Source organism: Trachypithecus francoisi, unplaced genomic scaffold, assembly GCF_009764315.1.
Source record: "Trachypithecus francoisi isolate TF-2019V2 unplaced genomic scaffold, Tfra_2.0 Lachesis_group8, whole genome shotgun sequence".
In the NCBI taxonomy this organism is placed as follows: Eukaryota; Metazoa; Chordata; class Mammalia; order Primates; family Cercopithecidae; genus Trachypithecus; species Trachypithecus francoisi.
In genome coordinates this window covers 35,334,498-35,352,742 of record NW_022681473.1, presented here as the reverse complement: position 1 = coordinate 35,352,742, position 18,245 = coordinate 35,334,498, and positions in this window count along the sequence as shown.

Sequence of the window (18,245 nt, the reverse complement as noted above, 5' to 3'; positions counted from 1 at the left end):
CATACTTCTTGCAGGCTTTGTTCATTTCTTTTTCTTCTTTTTTCTTTAGATTCCTCTTCTCGGTTCATTTCATTCATTTGATCCTCAATCACTGATACTCTTTCTTCCAGTTGATCGAGTCGGTTACTGAAGCTTGTGGATTTGTCACGTATTTCTGGTGTCATGGTTTTCATCTCTGTCAGTTCATTTATGGCCTTCTCTGCATTAAGTATTCTAGCTATCAATTCTTCCATTTTTTTTTCAAGATTTTTAGTTTCTTTGCACTGGGTGCGTAATTCCTCCTTCAGCTCTGAGAAGTTTGATGGACTGAAGTCTTCTTCTCTCATCTCGTCAAAGTCATTCTCCGTCCAGCTGTGATCCGTTGCTGGCGATGAGCTGCATTCATTTGCAGGGGGAGATGCGCTCTTATTTTTTGAATTTCCAGCTTTTCTGTCCTGCTTTTTCCCCATCTTTGTGGTTTTATCTGCCTCTAGTCTTTGATGATGGTGACATACTGATGGAGTTTTAGCGTGAGTGTCCTTCCTGTTTGTTAGTTTTCCTTCTAACAGTCAGGACCCTCAGCTGTAGGTCTGTTGGAGATTGCTTGAGGTCCACTCCAGACCCTGTTTGACTGAGTATCAGCAGCAGAGGATGCAGAAGATAGAATATTGCTGAACAGCGAGGTACCTGTCTGATTCTTGCTTTGGAAGCTTCCTCTCAGAGGTGTACTCCACCGTGTGAGGTGTGGGGTGTTGGTCTGCCCCTAGTGGGGGATGTCTCCCAGTTAGGCTACTCAGGGGTCAGGAACCCACTTGAACAGGCAGTCTGTCCGTTCTCAGATCTCAACCTCCGTGTTGGGAGATCCACTGCTCTCTTCAAAGCTGTCAGACAGAGTCGTTTGCATCTGCAGAGTTTTCTGCTGCTTTGTTGTTGTTGTTGTTGTTGATTAACTGTGCCCTGTCCCCAGAGGTGGAGTCTACAGAGACAGGCAGGTTTCCTTGAGCTGCTGTGAGCTCCACCCAGTTGGAGCTTCCCAGTGGCTTTGTTTACCTACTTAAGCCTCAGCAATGGCGGGCGCCCCTCCCCCAGCCTCACTGCTGCCTTGCAGTTAGATTGCAGACTTCTGTGCTAGCAATGAGGGAGGCTCCGTGGGCGGGCCTGGGACCCTCCCGGCCAGGTGTGGGATATAATCTCCTCGTGTGCCCATTTGCTAAGACCCTTGTTACAGTACAGTATTGGGGTGGGAGTTACCCAATTTTCCAGGTGTTGTGTGTCTCAGTTCCCCTGGCTAGGAAAAGGGATTCCCTTTGCCCTTGCGCTTCCCAGGTGTGGTGATGCCGCGCCCTGCTTCAGCTCTCGCTGGTCAGGCTGCAACAGCTGGCCAGCACCGATTGTCCGGCACTCCCTAGTGAGATGAACCCAGTACCTCAGTTGAAAATGCAGAAATCACCTGTCTTCTATGTTGCTCACGCTGGGAGCTGGAGACTGGAGCTGTTCCTATTCGGCCATCTTGCTCCGCCCTTCGGTTTTTGTTGTTTTAATCTTATGAAGTTGCATTTAGTTCATCTCCATTTTGACTCGAAATCAATATCCTTTTCTACACCAAGGTTATAAAGAAACTAACTCAGGTTTCTGCTATTACTTTCATGGCTTTATTTTTACATTTAGCTCCCTGATCTATTTAGAGTTTATTTTTGTGTTTAATGTGAAGTGTAAACCAAATTTTATTCTGTTCATATAGTAATCCCATTTCTTCAGAACTGTTTAGAAAATGTTTATATTTCCCTAGTTATTTAAGATGCCACCTATATTCCTGTATACCCATGACTATTTCTGGACTTTTATTCTATTCCACTGACATTTCTTGTGCTAATATCACACTGGTTTACTAGATTGTAACATCTATTAAGTCTAGTGTCCCTAACTGCTTTCTTTTCCAATTTTTTCCTAATTATTTGTTGTTGCCATTTTGCCATATAAACTCTAGTAACTAGAAAGACTCTGATATAGTTACTGGTATTTAGTGAATTTATAATTTAAGGAAAGCAGAAATATTTTTCATATGGGTTTTGTATATTCCTTGTTAAGTTTATTTGTAAATATTTTTCTTTTTTATTTCCATTGTATGTATGATTTTCTTTACCATTAAATCCCCTAACTGGTTATCATTTTATTAAGATTATAGATTTATTTATGTTATGTCAGCTACCTTATTAAACTCTTACTGTTTGAGTATGTTAGTTTTATTATTGATTCCCTAAGATTTCCTAAGAACACTTCCATGTCATCTGAAAATGGTTATTGATTTCTTTTATATAGCTGCTTTGGCTATTAATTCAATGCTAAATTGTAGCGGATATAGTGGTGCATTTTTGTCCTGATCTTAGTGAAAATGTTGCTAGGGTTTCCCCATTTCTTAGTATCTTAAGATGCTGGCTTTATGAATGAGGTTAATGCATTTTATCAGGCTGAGGAAGTATCCATCAATTCATTCTTATAGTTTTCTTGTTTTGAAATCAGCAAGCAGTGTAGAATATGTCAAAGTTTTTTGTTTTATTTTGTTTTTCTCATGCATCTATGAAGATTAATCATGTTATAAGTGATGTTTTTCTGTAATTTTCTTTTTGTACTGCCTTTATCAAATCGTTAAAGATTTGCTAGAATTTATTTGGGTGTTCATCTAGGCTTTCTCTATTTATTTCATAGAAGTTAGTAAGTTTGGGAAAACAGGCAGCCCTAATATATCATCTATTTAATCTATAAAAGCACTCAGGCCTCTGTGATTGGTAGGACCCAGGGCAAGAACACAAATGGAGATCTACATAATGTTTCTAAATATTTCAGAGTTATAAACTAAGCAATAAAGTGTGAATAATGTGTTTTGTCTTCCTACTTTGATAAATACACCTTCCTATGGCTCTGTAAGGCCAAGTTTGAGTTTAGAATTCTCATATTCATCACTGTTTTATTCTGGATCATAATGGCATGGAGACTGGCAATAACAACCAACTCATTTGTTTTGCCTTTTCTTCTTCCTGTGGGTAGCCACAGTAGATGTGTGTGTACATCTGAGACCACATGACCATTGTCTTCTCATGCCACTGTCTCCACAAAGAGCTGCCTGTTGTCCATTCCATGGGCAGTTTGTACTTAAGAGTACTAGCCTGGGATGGGGGCCCCTACAGTCTCTAGAAATGCATTTAAGTTTATTTGAGCATAATATTTCAGAGTGTAATGTACTCAGAGCCTGGTCAAGAAGGGGTAACATGGATTTGGTGTGGAAATTCCACTTGGCCCTGTGAAATGCTTGTCTCTTGGAGACAGGTAAGTCTTGAAGAATGTCAGAGTGGTCCTATAAGTATAGCCAGACCCTCATACAACCTGTACAAGGTTGCCTGAGTCCAAAGGGAGTAGTATTAAAGAGTAAAACAAAATGGTTTTGCCTGTCAAATTTGTGTATTTTGCATTGCAGCAGAAAATGTAAAAAGAAAGAACAAGTAAAAGAAAGGAACAAGTCTTCTCTTGCTAGGCTGACTCACTCCAAGACCTAGTGATAGGCAGCAGAGCTCTGAAAAGGATTTGATGACATTATCTGCAAAACCAGAGCCCTCAAGGAATGTGCTCCAGAGCCCCCTCTCTTCCCAGTTACAAGCAAATATGATAAAACAGGTGTTTCTCCTCTCCTAGCTCCCCTCCCCATTTTTGTAAATCCTTCCTAAGTGAAACTCAAGGTTACTTCACAAAGTTTTACAGATTCCTGTTTCTCTTCTGTGTAAAATAACAAGGTCACAAGACATACTTGAGTAAGACAGGTACCAGCTGTAAACCCTGCCTTAGCTTGACAAGTTCCTGTTTTTCCTCAAGTTGCAAAAGCTGTCACTGTATGATTAACTGCCTTTGTTCTCCTTCTGTAAGCCTGTTTGCCTGCCCTGTAAGTTTTGCGCTGCTAGATAGCCAACCCCTTTGGTTGCATGTATAAGTCAAGCCCTCTCTTTGTTCAGGGCTCAGCTTTTCCGATGTGAATCTGCTGGGCCTGAGGGCACTCAGTAAATCCTCCTGTTTCACCCATTTGATCTCTCTGGTTCTCTGATTCCTGCAGTATTTTTCTGGGGGCTCTTCTGGGATTGGAGACAACAGGTTTACTGTCTCCTTTGCCTGTGGGACTTGAACCCCAGGCCAGGGGAGACCCATTACCCCAGGTGCCATTGGGAGAACTTCAACACAGAAAGGAGATCAGCTCTCCCACAACCTGGTGCCCTTCCCTGACAACACAACAGAACCTAAGGGGCTACAGGACAATTCTTGGGACAGTGTGCTTCAGGACCATGGTAAGGTTTGGGACCCAAGGCAGGACCCATCCCATAAGGATGGAAGGGGAGCTTGATCACCTCCCAGGGTGTAACTAGTAGCCTGGTACAGGACGTGAGAGTGGCTCGCAAAGTTGGGGAAACTTACACCCCATCCAACCCAGGATGAGAAAGTGACTCTGTAAGTTGGTTGAGAAAGGAACTGGGAGTGGGAAAGTGTGTGAGTGCTTATAAAAGAGGCAGTTCCAGGAGGGTCCAATGTGGGCAGTGATGTGTGAGGGCTGCAGTCTCTTAGCATAGACCGTATGATATGTGGGAATTGTGGGACCAACCAGGACTAGTGGTGATCTGCATATGGCTCAGGGAGGTACCCCACAATTTAGTAATTGTGGGAGATTAACAGACATTCCAAAGCTAAGCAGTGTCTGAAAACTCCTGTGAGCGGGGGTGGTCTCATTGGTCTGAAGCAAAAGAGAGAGAGAGTGCGTGGCACCATAACTGGGAGAAACGGGAAGGAAGTTGTCAAAACCCACTCCATTAGAATACATGTTAAAGAACTTTAAAAAAGGTTACAAGGGATATTATGGAACCCAGTTGACCCCCTAGAGGTTAAGAACTCTGTGTGAAATAGAATGGCCTTCTTTTGATGTCAGATGGCCGGTTGAAGGGACAGTATATAAAGGAACAATTGGCCATGTATATCGGTGTTAACCAGTGTTGGAGGACAGCCAGGGCACCCAAACAAGTTTCCTTACATTGACTCATGGCTAAATGTGGTCCAAAACTGACCTACATGGTTACAGCCCTGCCTGGTGGCTTACTGCAAGATGCTTCAAGCTGGAGCTGAGCCTAAGGTGAAAGTCAAGCCAGCTTCACTGGCAACTTGGAAATAAAGGAGGAATCACATAAAGGACAGGAAAAACCACTGTCACAGGAGCCACCAGAGGAAACAGAAATCCCTCCTCCTTGTACTTCATGATCCCCCATTTGCGGGGGCCAACGGCCCACATGGAGTCAGATTCAGATGATGACACACCCCAAGCTTCACCCCAGAGGGCGGAACCAGAGCCCCCACCTCAGGGGTTTAAGGAGGAAAGTCAGGATGATCAGGCAAGCTTTCTCCAGTCTGGCCATACTTGGGCTTTGCAGATGCCCCTCTGGGAAATGCAGGGACCCCTCTATTATGATGAACATGACCAGATTCAAGGGGGGCAACAAACCTTCATTTATTAGCTTTCTTGACCACTGTTCTAAACTGGAAATACTATAGCCTCTCTTATGCAGAGAAGCCACAGGCCCTCATAGGTCTAATTCAGTCCATCTTCCTGACACACAATCCAACCTGGCCAGATCGCAAGCAACTCCTTCTAATGCTGTTTAATACTGAAGAGTGCCGAAGGGTGACTCGGGCAGCCCTCCACTGGATAGAAGCCAATGTGCCAGAAGGCACACTTAATGTCCAGGCATACACTCACTGGGAAGCAGAAGCAGACCCTCACTGGGACCCAAATGATGCAACCCAGTTTCGGCACCTGCAGAAGTACCAAGCAGCACTTCATGAGGGCTAAAGGAAGGCAAAAATAAGGCAATCAATTTAGGAAAGATCTCAGAAGTGCTTCAAGGAACTGAGACTCTGTGAGGCATTCAGGCTTTACACTCTGTTTGACTCTGAGGCTACAGAAAATCAGTGCATGGTAAATACAGTGTTTGCAGGACAAGCCCAGGGGGACATCAGGCAGAAGCTGCAAAAGCCAAAGGGTTTTGCAGGCATGAATGCTACTCAGCTTATAAAAGTAGCCACCAAGGTGTACGTCAACCATGACCAGGAGGCAAAAAAGGAAGCTGATCGGATACTTAGGAAAAAGACTGATCTGCTTGCAGCAACCCTCACAGAAAGGGAAACTGGCATCGCCAAGGGATGCAGACGCGGGCACGGGAAGGGCCAGGCTGGGCAGAGGCCCGGAAGCCTGCCAAGGCTAGATAGGAATCAATGTGCACAATGCAAGATGAGAGGACACTGGAAAAATGAGTGAAGATAGGACAATGAAGAAGATAACCAAGGCTGTGAGACAAACAGGCCACCAGCCAAGGGCTGCCGCACCCTGAGGGAACTGGATACCAACCTGATCAGGCTGACAGGGACTGGAGGATATGAAGACTAGGCCAGACCAGGCTCCATCACCGAAGGCCCCCAGGAGCCCATGGTCACAGTGGAAGTGGGGTGGACTTTATGGTAGACACCTGGGCTGAACATTCAGTGGTGACCCAGCCCATAAGGCCACTATGCAAACACCATACAACTGTTGTTGGGGCTACAGGGGTCCCAGAGAAAAGGCCATTTTGTCAGCAAAGGAGGTGTGTCATAGGAGGACAAGAAGTTCAACATGAATTCCTATACCTCCCAAATTGCCCAGTTTCCCTGCTGGGAAGAGACCTACTCCAAAAACTGTAAGCACAGATTGCTTTTGGGCCACAAGGAGATATGACTTTAAACCTGATTCTCCCAAAGGCCATGGTGATAACCCTTACCATCCCACAGACTGACAAATGGAGACTATACACAAAAGAGTCACCAGAACTGGGAATAAATGAACTGTATGGGCTACTTAATAAAATGCCTGGAGTATGGGCTGAAGATAACCCACCTGGGCTGGCTAAAAATCAGGCGCCAGTAGTAGTAGAGTTGAAACCAGGGGCAACCCCAGTTCAGTTCCGCCAGTGCCCACTTTTCCAACAAGCCATATGGGGCATTCACAAACACTTAGAGCAACTCTTCAAACATGGAACCATAGTCAAATGCCAGTCACCCTGGAACACTCCTCTCCTGCCGGCACAGAAACTGTCTGGTGAATATAGGCTGGTGCAGGACTTATGTGCTGTGAACGAGGCTACCGTGACCATCTACCCAATGGTACCTAACCCATATTCTTTAACGGGACTTATTCCAGCAAGTGCTGTCTGGTTTACTTGCCCAGACCTGAAAGATGCATTCTTTTGTCTTCGCCTGGCACCAATTAGTTAGCTCATCTTTGCATTTCAATGGGGTGAATGGCAATTCACCCAGACAAGACTCCCACAGGCGTTCAAAAACTCTTCCACAATCTTTGAAGCAGCACTGACTTCAGATCTCAAGGCCTACACCTAGCCAAATGACAACTGTGCCTTGCTGGAATATATAGATGACCTGCTTCCAGTAGATCCAATGCAAGAGGACTGCCTCCAGGGAACCCAACACCTCCTCTACCTCCTGTGGAAAACCGGATATAAGGTGCTCAGAAAGAAGGCTCAAATCTGTTCCAAAACAGTCTAGTATTTAGGTTTTGAAATGAGTCAAGGGGAATGATGGCTAGGCAGTGAGCGAAAGTGGGCTGTTTGTGCACTCCCAGCTCCAGCCACCCAGCACCAAATAAGATAATTTTGGCGGTCAGCAGGGTTCTGCCGCATTTGGATCCCAAATTTATCACTGATGGCCAGGCCTTTATATGAAGCCACAAAAGCGGCGGAAGGGAACCCCTCCTTTGGGAGGCTGACCAAGATAGGGCATTTAAACAAATCAAAGAAGGCTTAACCCAGGCCCCAGTCTTAGGACTGCCTGATCTAACTAAACTTTTCTTTCTGCATGTCCCTGAATGAAAACAAATGGCAATAGGGGTCCTAACTCAAGTCATAGGATCATGGCACCATCCAGTGGCATACTTATCTAAGGAATTGGATCTTGTGGCACTAGGATGGCCTCCGTGCCCTAAAGCACCAGCTGCCACAGCCCTACCGGCACAAAAAGCTGACAAACTGACTGTGGGACAGCAACTGAGCATCCAGTACCACACTTGGTTATAACTTTAATGGATCAGAGAGGACACCAGTGGTTATCAAATCCGAGAATGACTCAGTACCAAGGGCCCCTATGCGAGAATTCTTGCATAACTCTAGAGACAATAAATATCCTAAACCCAGCTACCCTGCTCCCAACTGAACCAGGACCAGGAGCCCCCCTTCATTGTTGTGTAGATGCAGTAGACGAGGTATTCTCAAGCCAGAGGGATCTCACAACCAATCCCTCAGGGATCCAGATGTAAAATACTTTACAGGTGGAAGCAGTTTTGTACTAGAAGGGGTCTGGTGGGCCAGGTATGCAGTAGTAACAGTAGACTCAGTGATAGAGGCTCAGTCTCTGCCTACTGGAACATCAGCCCAGAAAGCAGAGCTAATAGCCCTGACAAGAGCTCTCTGGTGTCAAAAGACAAAAAGGTCAATGTCTACACAGATTCCAAATATGCCTTCGTCATGTTGCGTGTTCATGGGGCTATATATAAATAAAGAGGACTCATAATTGCCGGGGGTAAAGAAATAAAATATAAAGAAAAAATTCTACAGCTTTTAAATGCTGTATGGGCCCCAAAGAAAGTGGCAGTTATACATTGCAAGGGACACCAAAAAGCAGGAACACTAGAGGTCAAAGGAAACTGAAAAGTGGAGAGAGAGGCAAAACAGGCAGCAACGGCTACCCCTCAGTGTAAAGAGGAAGCCATAGCTTTACCTCTCCTCCCAGAACCTCTCCTTCTAGAGGTCCCAAATTATTCTCCAAATGAAAGGGCCTGCTTTGCCAAAGAAACTGGAAGTTACATTAAAGGAGAATGGTGGAGATTCTCCAATAGGAGGCTAGCCATCCCTGAAATACTAGCCCCTAGATTTGTGAGGCAATTCCATCAAGGAACTCATATAGGAAAAGTGGCACTAGAAACACTACTGGGACATCATTTCTATGTGCCACGGCTCACTGCCATCACTCAAGCTGTTTGTAAACAATGTCTAATTTGTGTCCAGAATGACCTATGGCAAGGGCCCACTTGGCCCCCAGGAATTCAAGAAATGGGAGCCAAACCCTGTGAAAACCTAGTCATGGACTTTACTGAGCTGCCCCAAGCAGGGGCTATTGGTACATGTTAGTACTCATCTGTACCTTTTCAAGATGGATGGAGGCTTTCCCCACCAGAACAGAGAAAGCATGAGAAGTAACTACTGTGCTAACAAGGGACATTATCCCTAGATTCAGACTGCTTCTGACTCTAGGGTCAGACAATGGGCTAGCATTTGTAGCTAAAATAGTTCAAGAACTAACACAACTTTTAAAAATAAAATGGAAATTACACACAGCCTACCAGCCACAAAGCTCAGGAAAAGTAGAACGCATTAACCAGAAACTCAAACAGCTACTGAAAAAATATTGCCAAGAAACCCATCTGAGATGGGATCAGGTCCTGCCTATGATTCTTCTCTGAGTCAGGTGCACCTCCAAGTCAGGTGCCCTATGAGATCTTGTTTGGCTGGCCACCTCCAATCATAGATCAAATTAAGGGTGATCTCTGTGAACTAGGGAAATTATCCTTGAGAAGGCAAATGCAAGCTTTAGGAACAGCCATGCAAGAAACTCATGGTTGGGTATGGAAAAGAATGCCCATAAGACTGACAGACCCAACACACTCCTTTAAACCCAGGGACTCTGTTTGGGTTAAAAAATGGAATCCAACCACTTTGGGACTCATATGGGATGAGCCCCATACTGTAGTCTTGTCCACTCCCACAGCTATTAAAGTAGCAGAAATTTTACCTTGGGTCCACTACAGTCAGCTGAAACCAGCAGCCCAGAACAAGTGGACCAGCCAACAGGAACCAGACCATCCCATTCGGCTGATCCTATGTTGAGAACAGGCTGCCAGTGGAGCTAGCAACTGCCCTACACTGGTCATTCTGGAAGCTGACCAGTCTATGGACAGCTAAAGCTTGAGGAGACAACCGCTCTGCTCTAGTCACCCTAGGAGCTGACAAGCCTATGCACAGCCAAAGGTGGAGTAAAGTAATATAGTTAGAAATATTGGGTCTAATAGTTTTCCTTGTTAATACTAGTTGTTTTTCTTTCATTCTGCCACTTTAGTCAGCCTCCTTCACCAGGAGAAAGCCTTTTCTGTTCATGCTGGGTGTAAGTATGTCACTCTTTACCTTGTTCTTACTAATCTCCGTATCTATGTTAAAAGGAGAACTCTTAGAAGGATTGGAAGGACGCCCCCAATGTTCTCAGACTACATGGTCAGGGAGCACTATAACCAGAAATCTATTGTACCATACTCATTATGAGTGTACCAGAACCCACCTAGGAACCTGTACTCACAATCAGACCACCTACTCAATCTGTGACCCAGGGAATAACTAGCCTTATGTATGTTACTATATCTTTGTACTTCAATGTCTGCCAGGCAATGTTTAAAGACTTCATCGCCCCTGTAGCAACTTGTCGTATAAATGTAAGAACTCCCCCTGCTTGCTCCACTTGGGACTGTGTGTGTGACATTGACTACTAAACAAAAGCAGGTCATGTTTACCCAAATCCAAGCAGACCTAAATTGTAAAACAAATGCTTGCAATCTTGTAAATTTCACAATCCTGGAGCCAAATTCACCAATATGGACTAGAGGAACAGGAGCACCAATAGGACATTCTTATTTAACCAAGAATCCAAGGGGGAAAACTATCTTAAAAAATAATTTTCTGTGTATTATAAAGAAAACTCGGGTCGTTCAGCCCAACAACTCAAGTCATTCTATGAGCAGATCAAACAGAAATTGCCTGAACCCCCTCCCATAGCCAAAAATCTATTCGCCCAGCTGACAGAAAGCACAGCCAGGAGCTTACCCATCTCTTCATGTTATGTCTGTAGGGGAACAAACATGGGGACCAGTGGCCATGGGAGGCAAATGAAATAATGCCTCAAAATAACTTTACTGTGACCATCCCCTCCCCCAAACCAACACTCACAAGCTTGAGTGTCTGACTCTTAAAAACCTCTATTATCGGGAGATTCTGCATTGCTCGCTGGGGAAAAGCCTGTACAGACCCAGTAGGAGAATTAACTTGCCTAGCACAGCAATATTACAATGAGACACTAGGAAAAACTTTATGGAGAGGCATAAAGAATGACTCCGAATCACTGCACCCAGGCCCATTCTCTCATTTCCCTCCTTGAAACCACTCTTGGTACCAGCTTGAAGTTCCAAATACCTGGCAGGTGCCCTCTGACCTCTACTGGATCTGTGGGCCACAGGCATATCAACAACTGCCAGCTAAATGGTCAGGGGCCTGTGTACTCAGAACAATTAGGCCCTCTTTCTTTCTAATCCTGCTAAGGCAAGGGGAAGTCTTAGGGTACCCCATCTACGATGTAACTACAAGGAAAAATAAGAGGGACATAATCATAGGAGATGGTATAACCACAGGGAATTGGAAAGACAATGAATGGTCCCCTGAAAGAATAATCTAATACTATGGCCCAGCCACCTGGACAGAAGATGGAAAGTGGGGATACTGAACCCCTATATACATGCTGAACCACATCATAAGATTACAGGCAGGGCCGGGCGCGGTGGCTCAAGCCTGTAATCCCAGCACTTTGGGAGGCCGAGACGGGCGGATCACGAGGTCAGGAGATCGAGACCATCCTGGCTAACACGGTGAAACCCCGTCTCTACTAAAAAAAACTACAAAAAACTAGCCGGGCGAGGTGGCGGCGCCTGTAGTCCCAGCTACCTGGGAGGCTGAGGCAGGAGAATGGCGTGAACCTGGGAGGCGGAGCTTGCAGTGAGCTGAGATCCGGCCACAGCACTCCAGCCTGGGTGACAGAGCAAGACTCCGTCTCAAAAAAAAAAAAAAAAAAAAAAGATTACAGGCAGTACTTGAGCTAATTACTAATGATACTGCAAGAGTCTTAAATCTGTTAGCCTGGCAAGCTACACAAATGAGAAATGCCATCTACCAAAATAGACTGGCCTTAGACTACCTCCTAGCTCAAGAAGGAGAAGTATGCAGAAAGCTCAACCTAACTAATTGCTGTCTAGAGAGTGATGACAATAGAAAAGTCATCAAACAAATAGCTGCCAGAATCCAGAAAGTAGTCCATGTCTCAGGGCAGGCTTGGTCTCCAGATTCACTCTTTGGGGGCTGGTTTCCATCTCTTGGAGGATTTAAAACCTTAGTAGGAATAGTTCTGGCCATACTAGGGGGCTCCCTCATACTTCCTTGTCTTTTGCCCCTTCTTGTTAAGAACGTGCAGTCAGCTATTGAGGCTCCCGTAACCAGGCAAACTACTACCCAACTAATGGTTCTAATATCAACCCCTGCTGAATAGGAAACTAGGGCCTCATGAAGGGATAAATTCTGATGATAATACTTTCTATAAAACTTCATTTATAAGAGGCATCAAATTGGGGGAATGAAGCAGAAAATGTAAAAAGAAAGAACAAGTAAAAGAAAAGAACAAGTCTTCTCTTGCTAGGATGACTCGCTCCAAAACCTAGTGATAGGCAGCAGAGCTCTGAAAAGGATTTGATAACATAACATTATCTGCAAAACCAGAGCCATCAAGGAATGTGTCTCAGAGCCCCCTCTCCTCCCAGTTACGGGCAAGGATGAGAAAACAGGTTTTTCTCCTCTCCCAGCTTCCCGCTCCATTTTTGTAAATCCTTCCTTAGTGAAACTCAAGGTTACTTCACAAAGTTTTACAGATTCCTGTTTCTCTTCTGTGTAAAATAACAAGGTCACAAGACATGTCTGAGTAAGACATGTACCAGCTGTAAACCCTGCCTTAGCTTGATAAGTTCCTGTTTTTCCTCAAATTGCAAAATTTTTCACTGTATGATTCACTGCCTTTGTTCTGTTTCTGTAAGCCTGCTTGCTTGCCCTGTAAGTTTCGTGCCACTAGATGGCCAACCCCCTTGGTTGCATGTATAAAAGTAAAACCCTGTCTTTGTTCAGGGCTCAACTTTTTGGATGTGAATCTGCTGGACCTGAAGTGCACTCAATAAATCCTTCTATTTCACCCATTTGGTCTCTCCAGTCCTCTGATTCCTGCAATAGCATGTGTAGGTGTATGTGTGTTTGTGTTCTGTAATACTAGTGAAAGTGTGGACAATGAGATTTTCTTTTCATTACTAGTAATAGAATCATTTGAAAAGCAATTTGAACATATGTATATATTTACCTAGTAATTATACATTTGGAAACCTAGTTTAAAAATTAATGTGAAGAAACTAAAACCTTGATTTTGGAAATTATTGTTGTAGAATTTTATATGATGGTCCCAAATGGGAAATAGTAAAAACGTCCAATTCTAAGAGATTAGCTAAGCAAACTATGATTTTTTTCACCAAGTAGAATATTACTTAGACATTAAAATTATTATAACTATTATTTTTAGAGATATTCTCACTCTGTTACTCAGGCTGGAGTACAGTGGTACAATCATGGCTCACTGAAATCTTGGACTCCTGGGCTCAAGCAGTCTTCCCACCTCATCCTTCCTTGTAGCTGGGACTACAAGCATGTACCATGAAGCCTGGCTAACTTTATTTTTATTTTTTTGTAGAGACAAAGCCTTGCTATGTTGCCCAGTCTGGCTTGAACAGCTGGATTCAAGCAATCGTCCTGTCTCAGCCTCCTGAAGTGCTAGGATTACAAGCATGAGACATCTCTCTTGGCCTATTATTTGAAATACTATATAATCCCATAGAATAATGTTTATGATATATTATTGAACAAACTATACAAATTATATATAGTTATACAATTTTATATATATATATATATATATATATATATATACAAAACTATATACAATGTGGTTTAAACTGTGTTAAAATAATTTTTTCATAGAAAGAAAAAACAAAAATTCTGCACAGTATATTGTGTTTGTGTTTGAGTGTTAGCACTAGGTGTGAGTTATTTTTCCTGGTTTTCTTTTCAGAGTTTTTGTGTTTTCTTTCCTAGCAATATATTACCATTATAATGTATAAAATATGATAAAAGGTCAGACCCACTTATTTCTAATGTCCTTTCCAACTTTAGCATGGAGTAATTTGTGTCCCTATACAATCAAAAGCTTGCTTTGTCTTTCATATTTTTTCTTGTCTCTACCACATTTAATCCAGGATTTATAGTTTATGCTTGTCTTGAAATACATGAATGTTAGCTAAGCTTACAAATAGATCTTAACATTCTGAGGCAGATTCCTGTTCTCAACAGTCAATTTTCTCAGAGTAAGCATTCATTCAATGTATCTAAGATAAATTTTGAGTGTAAGCAGGCTGGACCAAGACCCTGGTCATTAATGTAAACTTACATTCCCTGCATTGCTAGATATTTTTTCCCGGCTTAATAATATATTGATTGCAGGGGCTTATCTAGAAAAAGGTAGAATTGTTTTGGCTGGCAATTTGATTTTACATCAGCTACTCTTGTACTATCTCTTGCTTCTGATGAAAAATATAATTAACTAAAAATAATTTAGTATTATTAAAATGTTGAGTTTCATGACATATTTTCCAGGATTTCAAAACCTCTGAGCTAAAGTTCTGTCTGTAGCTTGGGTCTGTAACAGAACTTAATATGTATAAAACAAAGAAGATCCTGACACACCCTTGCATGAAAACATTGCTTGATTCTAAGACCTGAAGTTAGCACTGAACAATAATAGATGTCAAAGTTGGCCAGAATTGTGTTCAGATGGAAGCCTCATCATTTATTATCTGTGCAACTTTGACTGATTATTTAACTCTTCTGAATTTGAGATTACCCCCTGTAAATTGTGAATAATGCTTAACATGTTGGCTTGTTGCAAATATTACATCACCTAACGTTAGAAAACACATAGGAGTCCAATAAACTAAAGTTTTAATTATAACAAGTATCTAAGGATGTAGCTTACAATATTATAACCTCAAAAGTAGGTGTTGAAATGTTACATTTTTGCAGAATCCAATATGAAACTATTCCACCAATAGAGTCCACTGATGGAGAAAACACATGTCTAATTATGGATTCTTGTATTGACTTATAGGCTTAAAGCTCAAACATTAAGAAATGCTAATGTAGAGAAAGGATGGTGACATGATTGGTAGCAATAAAATTTGGAGCCTTGAAAATGCTGTCTATGAAGCTGAAGTAGGAAAATAAAAGATGCTTCATAGAAAAAATGGCAAGAAATTCAATATATAGATAGTAAGAGCCATTTGATTAATAAGCCAATATTGGTTAATATGAGAGAAGCACTTGTATTTTAGGCAACATTTTATAATAGAATTTTGTCCTTGCTAATCTTAAACTTGATTGACTTATACTAAATAGTCACCTCCTTGGTTCAATTTTAATATCATAAATTGTAGGCAAATAAAACTTCCTTATAATTTTACTAATATTAAATAAATTATGTATTTAAAGCATCAAGCTGAATACTTGATACCTGTATGTGCCCAATTATCATAGCTCCCTCTATAACATTCAGAGCAACTCTGGAATAACATCACTTTAAGATAGATATTGAATGCTAAAATAATGCCATAGTACATTAGGCAGTGAGAAAATCTAAAACAGTGAGGGAAATTTCTGAGTCTGCCTGGGCTCCAGTGTTTTCTGCTATAGTGGCCTAAACACCCCTTCCTGGGGTTCTGGGACCATCAGACAGGACTGTGACAATGACAATAAATCATCCCCCAAGCTGCTGCAATTTCATTTGGGGGATGCTTCCAGATGCAGTTATTACCTACATGTTGCACAGTGAGGAAAATGCAGAGCAAATGTCATGTGACCATATTTTGGTCAGAGTTTCTCAGACCTTTCCAGTCCCAAATACAGAAACCCAGAGCAATCTATGGAACCATAATTACATGGATGCTCTTCTGAACTTATCACGTTAAGGAGCTTTCTGAGAACCCCCTTGAGTGTTCTTAGGATATAAGGTGTGTTTACAGATGCAAAGAGGAGCTGAGGCCGTTATCATCTCTATGGCCTCATGTAAGCCACTCAGCTTCTCCAAGTCTCATTTGGACACCTGAAACAAAATTTTCTATCCTACATGGTGCAAAGGGTCATGAAGGCCTAATGGGATAAGGGATCTAAAAATGCTGTATGGAAAACAACATGCAATACTCTTTATAACACAAACTAGGATTGTTATCTCCAGAGGCAAAGAGATTACATAGTTAAAGGCTTTTAAATAATGTTAAGAAATGATGACCTTGCAAACGTAGCCAACAGGGAACTAACTAATGGGGACAGCAAATGAAGTTGCAGAGAGTGATAAGGATATAATTGAAAACCTTTGGAAAACACAAACTCTGTTTTGGGTACTTATCTGTTGGCATCTTACCTTGTTCTTTGTGTTGTTTGGATTCAGATGCTGGATGCTTGATTTTGGTGTTTTACCATGCTACTGCCTCCACCTGTATCTGTCTGGTAGAAAAGCAATAAATAGTGAAAATGAGAAAGAAGAAGACAGGAAAGAGAAATGGGGAATAGAGTTCTGCATAGTGCTTAGCGCTCCAAGGTCCCAGCATAAGAGGTCCACCCTGACCTTACCCATTGTTATATTTTACATCCTAGGAACAAATGATCATTTAATCAAAAACATGTCTCTCATAGTGAGGGAAATTATATTCTTTTTGCCCAGTGGAAAATTTACATGTTTATTGGTTATATTCTAGGATGATATTTATTATTCACTGAAAGTTTCAAGGGCAAACAAATACACTAGAAATTTTGGAAAGACTCAAGAAACTATAAAATATTACCCCTTGACAGAACAGTATTTTATAATGATATTTTGTCTGGTGGGCATGGCTGTCTGTATCACACGAAGATTAAACCTTGGCTGGCAGTGAATTTTTATGTATTACCAAGGTCAGAAGCATAAAAGGCCATTCTAAAGAAAGTAGTGTCTGCATAAAGTAGTTCATGCACAAAATGCTTGTGGATGTTGAGTTGAAATGGGAATAAGAATAGCCAATTACAGGGGCTTCTGGAAAGGTAAAAGATTACAGATGTTGTCATGGGAAATATCCACAGAAGACGAAAGGCTACTTTCACAAGAAGCTATCCACGCAGAAAGTGAATTCTTAGAAATTGCTATGGGAGCCCTAAGTAATGACATTTTCATTCAATTGCCATATAGCTTCAATAATTCTCAGATTACCACTGACTTATTAGCAGAATAACCCCAAGGTAATTGATCATCTCTTATAAATGCATGATGTATCTATAAAGGGCCACAATTAAAGAACCTTTCCCAATGTACAGGTGAAGAAACAAAGTTCAGAGAAGTCATAGAGCAAACAGGTGTTGATGCTAGCCAGAGTGCAGATCCAAGCCACTTGTGCTCCAAAGTCAATTCTCTTAATCAGCTTACTATAGTATATAAGTTCCTATTAATAATGAAGTGTAAAACAAGTGGGAACAGAAGGTTGTGGAACCTGGGAAGTTACCAAAATTTTCTTGAGCTTAGTGTCTTTATTTTTTGAAAGAAATTAATATTAATACCCAAGGCCATAACACTCAATAATGACAGGAAAAATACTTTTCCCACTTTTGTTCTAGCATTATACAAATCAAATATTAACAGATAATACTTTATTTATAGTATCTGAAATGTCGACATTCAATAAATTTTACCAACTTGACTCAAGTATCTGCAAATGCTTGTTTTGAGGCATGAATGGGTTAATCCCAAACAGGACAAGGACTATGTAAGAATTAGGAAGAAACAAAACAAACAGGACATGGTATATTAGAAGATAAATACAGTTGGGGTAGTAGTGGAGACAAGGGATGCATATCCCCATAAAATGTTGTTACTCTCAATACTAAATTCTTGTCTAAGAGGGAGGAAATCAAAACTGTCAGAAAAATTTTAGTGCCTTAAGACCTTAAAAAAGATGTAAATCACCTAAGTAAAATATGAATGAAAGAAGTATTATATTGTTCGACATGTATAAAAAATAACAATGCTTTATTCATATATTTCTTCAATCACTTTATTTGTGTTAATTTGCCTAAAGTGTGCTTGGAAACAAGAATGAAAAAGACAAATGTGATTCTTTTCCTAATTGAGTTTACATTTTCATGCAAGATATAGACAATAAA